This window comes from Giraffa tippelskirchi, chromosome X (genome assembly GCF_054371585.1).
Source record: "Giraffa tippelskirchi isolate mGirTip1 chromosome X, T2T-mGirTip1v1.2.pri, whole genome shotgun sequence".
Taxonomy (NCBI): Eukaryota; Metazoa; Chordata; class Mammalia; order Artiodactyla; family Giraffidae; genus Giraffa; species Giraffa tippelskirchi.
Genome location: NC_137289.1, coordinates 33,930,417 through 33,936,972, shown reverse-complemented (window position 1 = coordinate 33,936,972; position 6,556 = coordinate 33,930,417).

The following is a 6,556-nucleotide window of genomic DNA, read 5'->3' as shown; positions in this document are numbered from 1 at the left end:
AGAATTGATGCTTTTGAACTGTGGTGTTGGAGAAGACTCTTGAGAGTCCCTTGGACTGCAAGGAGATCCAATCAATCCATCCTAAAAGAGATCAATCCTGGGTGTTCATTGGAAGATCTGATGTTGAAGCTGAAACTCCAATACTTTGGCCGTCTCATGCGAAGAGCTGACTCATTGGAAAAGACCCTAATGCTGGGTAGGATTGAGGGCGGGAGGAGAAGGGGACGACAGAGGACGAGATGGTTGGATGGCATCACTGACTCGATGGACATGGGTTTGGGTAGACTCCATTAGTTGGTGATGGACAGAGAGGCCTGGCGTGCTGCAATTCATGGGGTCGCAAAGAGTCGGACACGACTGAGTGACTGAACTGAACTGAACTAAATGTGATTTGATTGGCTATATTCAGGATGAGTACCTAATGAAGTCGAGGAATCTTAGAACTTGAGATCTAGTTCACATAACATATAATTCACCCTTTGAAAGTGTATAATTCAGTGGGTTTTAGTATATTCACGAAGTTTTGCAACTATCACCACTACCTAATATTTTCATCTTTCCCCAAAAGAAATCCTGTATCCCTTAGCTGGCACTCTTTCCACCTCTTTCCCAGCTCCTGGCAACCGCTAATCTAGCTTTCTGTCTCTCTGGATTTGCCTCTTCTGGAAATTTCTAATGAATGAAATCATACAATATGTGGCTGTTGGTATCAGGTTTCTTTCAGTTTTGTTTCCAAAGGTCATCCATGTTGTACCATGACTCAATCAGTTAAAAAAAATAATGAGTCACTAAAAAGGAGCTTCATTCCTTTTTATGACTGGATAATATTCTGTTGTATGGATATACCACATTGTGTATATTCATTCATCAGTTGTTGGACAATTGGGTTATTTCCACTTTTGTAATCTAATGAGTACAGCAGTGCTACTATGAACAGTGGTGAACAGGTTTTTGTAAGAACATATGTTCTTACACTTTTATGTTTTGTGAGGACATATATTCTCTCAGATGTTTACTAAAGAGTGGAATTGCTGGGTCGTATGATAACCTTATGTTTAACTTTTTGAGGAACTCCTAAGAATGTTATCCAAAGCAGGTTTATTATTTTACATTTACCACCAGCAGTGTATGTGGGGTTCTGATTTCTTCATGTCCTCACCAATAATTACCTTTTTTTTTTTAATTATAAACATCCTAGTGAGTGTGAGGTGGTATCTCATTGCCATTTTGATTTGCCTTTCTCTGATGGCTAATGATACTGAGCACCTTTGCATATACTTTTTTTTACATTTAAATATCTTATTGGGAGAAGTGCCTACTCCAATCCTTGCCCATTTTTAATTGGGCTATTTGTTACTATATTGTTGAATCATAAGACTTCATTATATATTTTTGGATACTCTATGCTAATCAGGTGATTTGCAAATAGAGACATCTGAATGATCCTGTTTGCCACAGCTTTAGGGAACATCTTCCCACCCTTCCTTCCTCAACCCAGAAACTCTCCCAGAATGCTCTTTGTGGAGGACCAGAACCTGGGGCCACCCAGAATAAGGACATTTAGACAGCTTACATTGGATCATTTCAAGTGATGACACCAAAATAGTGGATTTTTAACAGAGAACTTACTGAAGAAAGCAGGAGCTGGTGACCAGAAAATTGACAGAGTAGCTGGAAGAAGAGTAGTGTTCTAGATATACAAGGTGTAAACCAATGGGAATTAAAGCCATCTGCTAGCCTTCAAATGAACCTGAGTTAAAGTATATAAGAAGTATCAAGTCTTTTAAGACTCACAGCATTTGCTCCTTAGGTCTTAGTCCAATGTCATCCCTATAAGTCTATGTTATTTTGTATTTCTTTATCTTCTACTGTGTGCAGACAATGTGCTTATTAATATATACTGGTTACATAGTGATCAGTTATAAATAGTCTCCCTCCCTCATGTGGCTTAGTCTAGTGCAGGGATGGGCAAAGGGCTAGAGAGTAAATATTTTAGGCTTTGAAAGCCAAGAGGCAAAATCAAGAACATTATGTAGGTATTTATATCATTAGAGAAAACATTTTCACAAATGTTTTATCAATGGAATTCAAAATATAATAATTGAGTATAATTTTTCATAATACAGATCTACTAGTGAGAGGAATGACATCCTTTTATGAAGAGGATATTTCACTTAGCATTCAAAGTGAGTGTTTCCTATTATCAAAATCAGCTACATTTTTTTTTTGCCACGCCTCGCGTCATGTGGGATCTCAGCTTCCAACCAGGAATGGAACTCATGCCCCTGCAGTGCAAGTGCTGAGTCCTAACTACTGGACCGCTGGGGAATTCTCTTTTCTTTTATTTTTTGATACATTTTTAAAGGTTTATAAATTGTTTCAATTTGTCAAGATTGCTAAGAATCTCATTTTTAATCTGTAATAAAAATTTACAACGTGATTTTTCCAAAAGAATCGACAAATTGCAAGCAACAGTTAATAAAGGTCTTAATAAAAAATCAGCTACATATATTTATCTGTTAATGCTTATCTATAGTAATGAGATTTTATGTATTTCATCTTTGAGAAAAATCTTAACACAGATAAGTACTGCCATATACTGATATCAATCCACAAGCATCTGAGTTTTAATTGAGCATATTCATCTCTTGGGGTTTCCCCGGTGGCTCAGCAGTAAAGAATCTGCCTGAAATGCAGGAGATGCAGGTTCGATCTCTGGATTGAGAAGATCCCCTGGAGAAGGAAATGTCAGCCCATTCCAGTATTCTTGCCTGGGAAATCCCATGGACAGAGGAGCTTGCTGGGCTACAGTCCTTGGGGTTGCAAAAGAGTCGGATGCAATTTGGCAACTAAACAACAATTCATCTTTTAGATAGCACTTACAGAATTCTATCAGATTCTTCTCTGGAAACAGTGTCAGTCTTTATTTTTTTGGGCTCCAAAATCACTGCTGATGGTGATTGCAGCCATGAAATTAAAAGACACTTACTCCTTGGAAGGAAGGTTATGACCAACCTAGATAGCATATTTAAAAGCAGAGACATTACTTTGCCAACAAAGGTCCATCTAGTCAAGGCTGTGGTTTTTCCAGTGGTCATGTATGGATGTGAGTTGGACGGTGAAGAAAGCTGAGCGCCGCAGAATTGATGCTTTTGAACTGTGGTGTTGGAGAAGACTCTTGAGAGTCCCTTGGACTGCAGGGAGATCCAACCAGTCCATCCTAAAGGAGATCAGTCCTGGGTGTTCATTGGAAGGACTGATGTTGAAGCTGAAACTCCAATACTTTGGCCACCTCATGCGAAGAGCTGACTCGTTTGAAAAGACCCCAATGCTGGGAAGGATTGGGGGCAGGAGGAGAAGGGGACGACAGAGGATGAGATGGTTGGATGGCATCACCGACTCGATGGATATGGGTTTGGGTAAACTCCGGGAGTTGGTGATGGACAGGGAGGCCTGGCGTGCTGCAATTCATGGGGTCGCAAAGAGTCGGACATGACTGAGAGACTGAACTGAACTGAACATTGCAGAATGATCACTTCCAATTGATGTTTAAGTGGGGGTTCCTCAATTGCACAGTTAAACTGCTTTTGAAATACAGAAATTTCCTTTGCACTCACATCAGGGTCCATAAAACACCATGGGTTTTATACTCAGAAAATATATCCACAGCAAATTCGTGTGAGAATGCAAATCTAGTCTGTTTTAACTTTTAACAGGACAGGAAGTGATTAAGTAACTAGACATTACTTGTGGTTCAAAAAGTGTCAGTTGTCATTGAAATGATTTCACTGCAGCATAAATGTCACATGTAAGAAGCATTTTGCTTTGTAATTTTAGGTTAAATTTATTAAGTAACATTATTAAGTCTCCAGCAAAAGCTAATTCTATTCAGTATTCAATAATAGTGGTTGAGGGTGGTTCTTCTGGATCAGAAAATGTTCCCAATTCCAGCCATGAGCTATAAAAATGCAAAAACAAACAGATGAAACAACAACGACAAAAAACCCTTACAACTGCTAAGCTGTTGAACTGCTGTTGGTGGGTCAAGTTAGAATATTCAGCCTCTATATCTGACAAAAGTTCATGAAACTGACAATGTTTAGTCCATGAGAGTGAATGAAGTTCACTGTTGATGTGAATGGTTGAGTAACATAAAATAGACTAAAATATTTTCCTGTGAAGTACCTATTGTTCAGTAAGATAACAAATAACTATAGGATTTAAACAACTTCCATTTTTGCAAGTTTTGTACATTTGCCCAACTAAGCCTTTTTCTCCTTCATACATATTTGAAATGCATCTTAGCAGATTCTACTTCAGGTTGTATTGAAATAGTGCTTTCTTGACTTTTTCGAAAATATTCTCATCTGCAGTCAACTACAGGCTATCTGTATTCTTGGGCTTCCCTTGTGGCTCAGCTGGTAAACAATCTGCCTGCAATGCTGGAAACCTGGGTTCGATCCCCAGGTTGGGAAGATCCCCTGGAGAAGGGAAAGGCTACCCACTCAAGTATTTTGGCCTAGAGAATTCCATGGATTGTATAGTCCATGGGGTCACAAAGAGTTGGACACAACAAGGGACTTTCACTCACAGGCTATCCGCACAGGCCAATTCTTCCATCATTTGAAACTCAGCATTGACCCTCTGAGTAAACAACAATTGAGGGGTATTGTTAAGATCTGTCAGCTTATCAAGAGCCAAGGGAAAACACTTGAAACCATTTGCCCTGTTTTTTAAAAATTACTATTGGTGTTGCTTCCAATGTCCTCAACTTCTGAGCCACTGTTCTTGCTGAAAGCCTAATAGTCTTTAAAAAGTTTATTTTCCCTGGCCACATTTCTTTGGCTTTTGCAATCAAACACGATTTAATTAACTCACCACCAGTAGATGGTTTTCTTTGCTTGGCTAACAAACGAACCACTCAGAAACTTACTTTGGCAGCAACCTCATTTTCATTTTTCACTTTTGTGAAGAATTCTGCTATGATAAGATATTCTATTTTAAACTTTCTAATTTGTCTAACCATTGCTTTCCTGTGAACTGGGAACATTGTGATGAGTACTTAGTTTGGTAATGTTGAGGTATATTGTATTCTTTTAGCCATTCTACAGCATCACTGTCTAATAAACACAATGTTTTGACATCTAAATTGATGACCAAGTCATCTACACTCCACCATGCCTTGAAAGCACAACATTTAAAATCCACTTTCTTATTTCCTTGTTTTGACATGCTAGGCATGCAGTTGTAATTTTTTTTAAATGCCAAAACATGGTGAAAGAAGTGGTTCCCAAAACACTGTTGCATTACAACCATGCCACTGTGATTTGTAGTGAACTGACCAACAGTGGGAAGTGGTGAGGGCACCACACACACTTTCTGTCACAGCTACTCAATTCTGTCATTGCAGCACAAAAGCAACCATAGTGAAACTTTATTTATGGCATTGAAATTTGAACTTCATATCATCCTCATGTGTCATGAAATATGATTAAATACTATCCTTCTTTTGACTTTTGCAACCATTTCAAAGTATAGAAAAACGTTCTTAGCTGGCAGGCCATAGGGGAAAAGCTAGCAGGCTGGATTGGGTTATATAGTCTGCTGGTGGATGTGGCTGGTTTGATTTTATTCTCATATGCAATACTGTGGCCATTTGTATTCGTTTTCTTTTGTTGCTCTAACAAACTACCACAAACTTAGTGGCTTAAGAAAACTCAAGTTGATTGTCTTACACTTCTGGAAAGCAGAAGTCCAAAATCCATCTCACTGGTCTAGATTCAAGATGTTAGCCAAGCTGACTGCTCCTAGAGGCTCCAGGGGAAAAGTCATTCTCTGCCTCTTCCAGTTTCTAGAGGCTTCCAGCATCCCTTGGCTCCTTGGCTGGTGGCTGCATCTTCCACTTTCTACCTCCATCATCACAGGACCTTCTCTCTGAATTCAGACTCCTCCTTCCCTCTTATAAAGACCCGTGTGATTACATCAGGGCCACCTGTTTAACCCTGGCTAATCTCCATATCTCAATATTCTAAATTTAATCACACCTGCAAAGTCCCTTTTGCCATATAAAGTAACATGTTCGCAGGTTTAGGACATGAAGATCATGAGGAGGGTACATTATTCAGCCATGCCTTTGTTTCCCTTGATTCAGCAGTTCAGCAGGTAGTGAAATCCTATGTTCATGGCCCTTATTTCCCCATACCTCTCTCCCCTCTGTCCCACCCTCCCTCCCTCTCCTTCCCTCCTTGTGTCCTAGGGGCCATAGATGGATAGCACACTATTACCTTTACTGCCAAGAACACACACTGTGACAACTATTGTCTCCCGTAAGTGAGCCCCTTGACTTGTCTTCCAAGATTATTATAGTCAAGAAAAATCTTTTGATTTTATTTTCTGTTCATTGGTTGTCATTTGTACTAAATTTTATTGACAGAAGTGGAAACAATAGAAAAATAAATTCCATGCCTTCACTGGCTAACAGAAATACAAACTCCCAGCCTCATAAGGCAGGAAATGGTATTTTATTTGGTCTCTCACTTCAATTCGAAATAGTTCA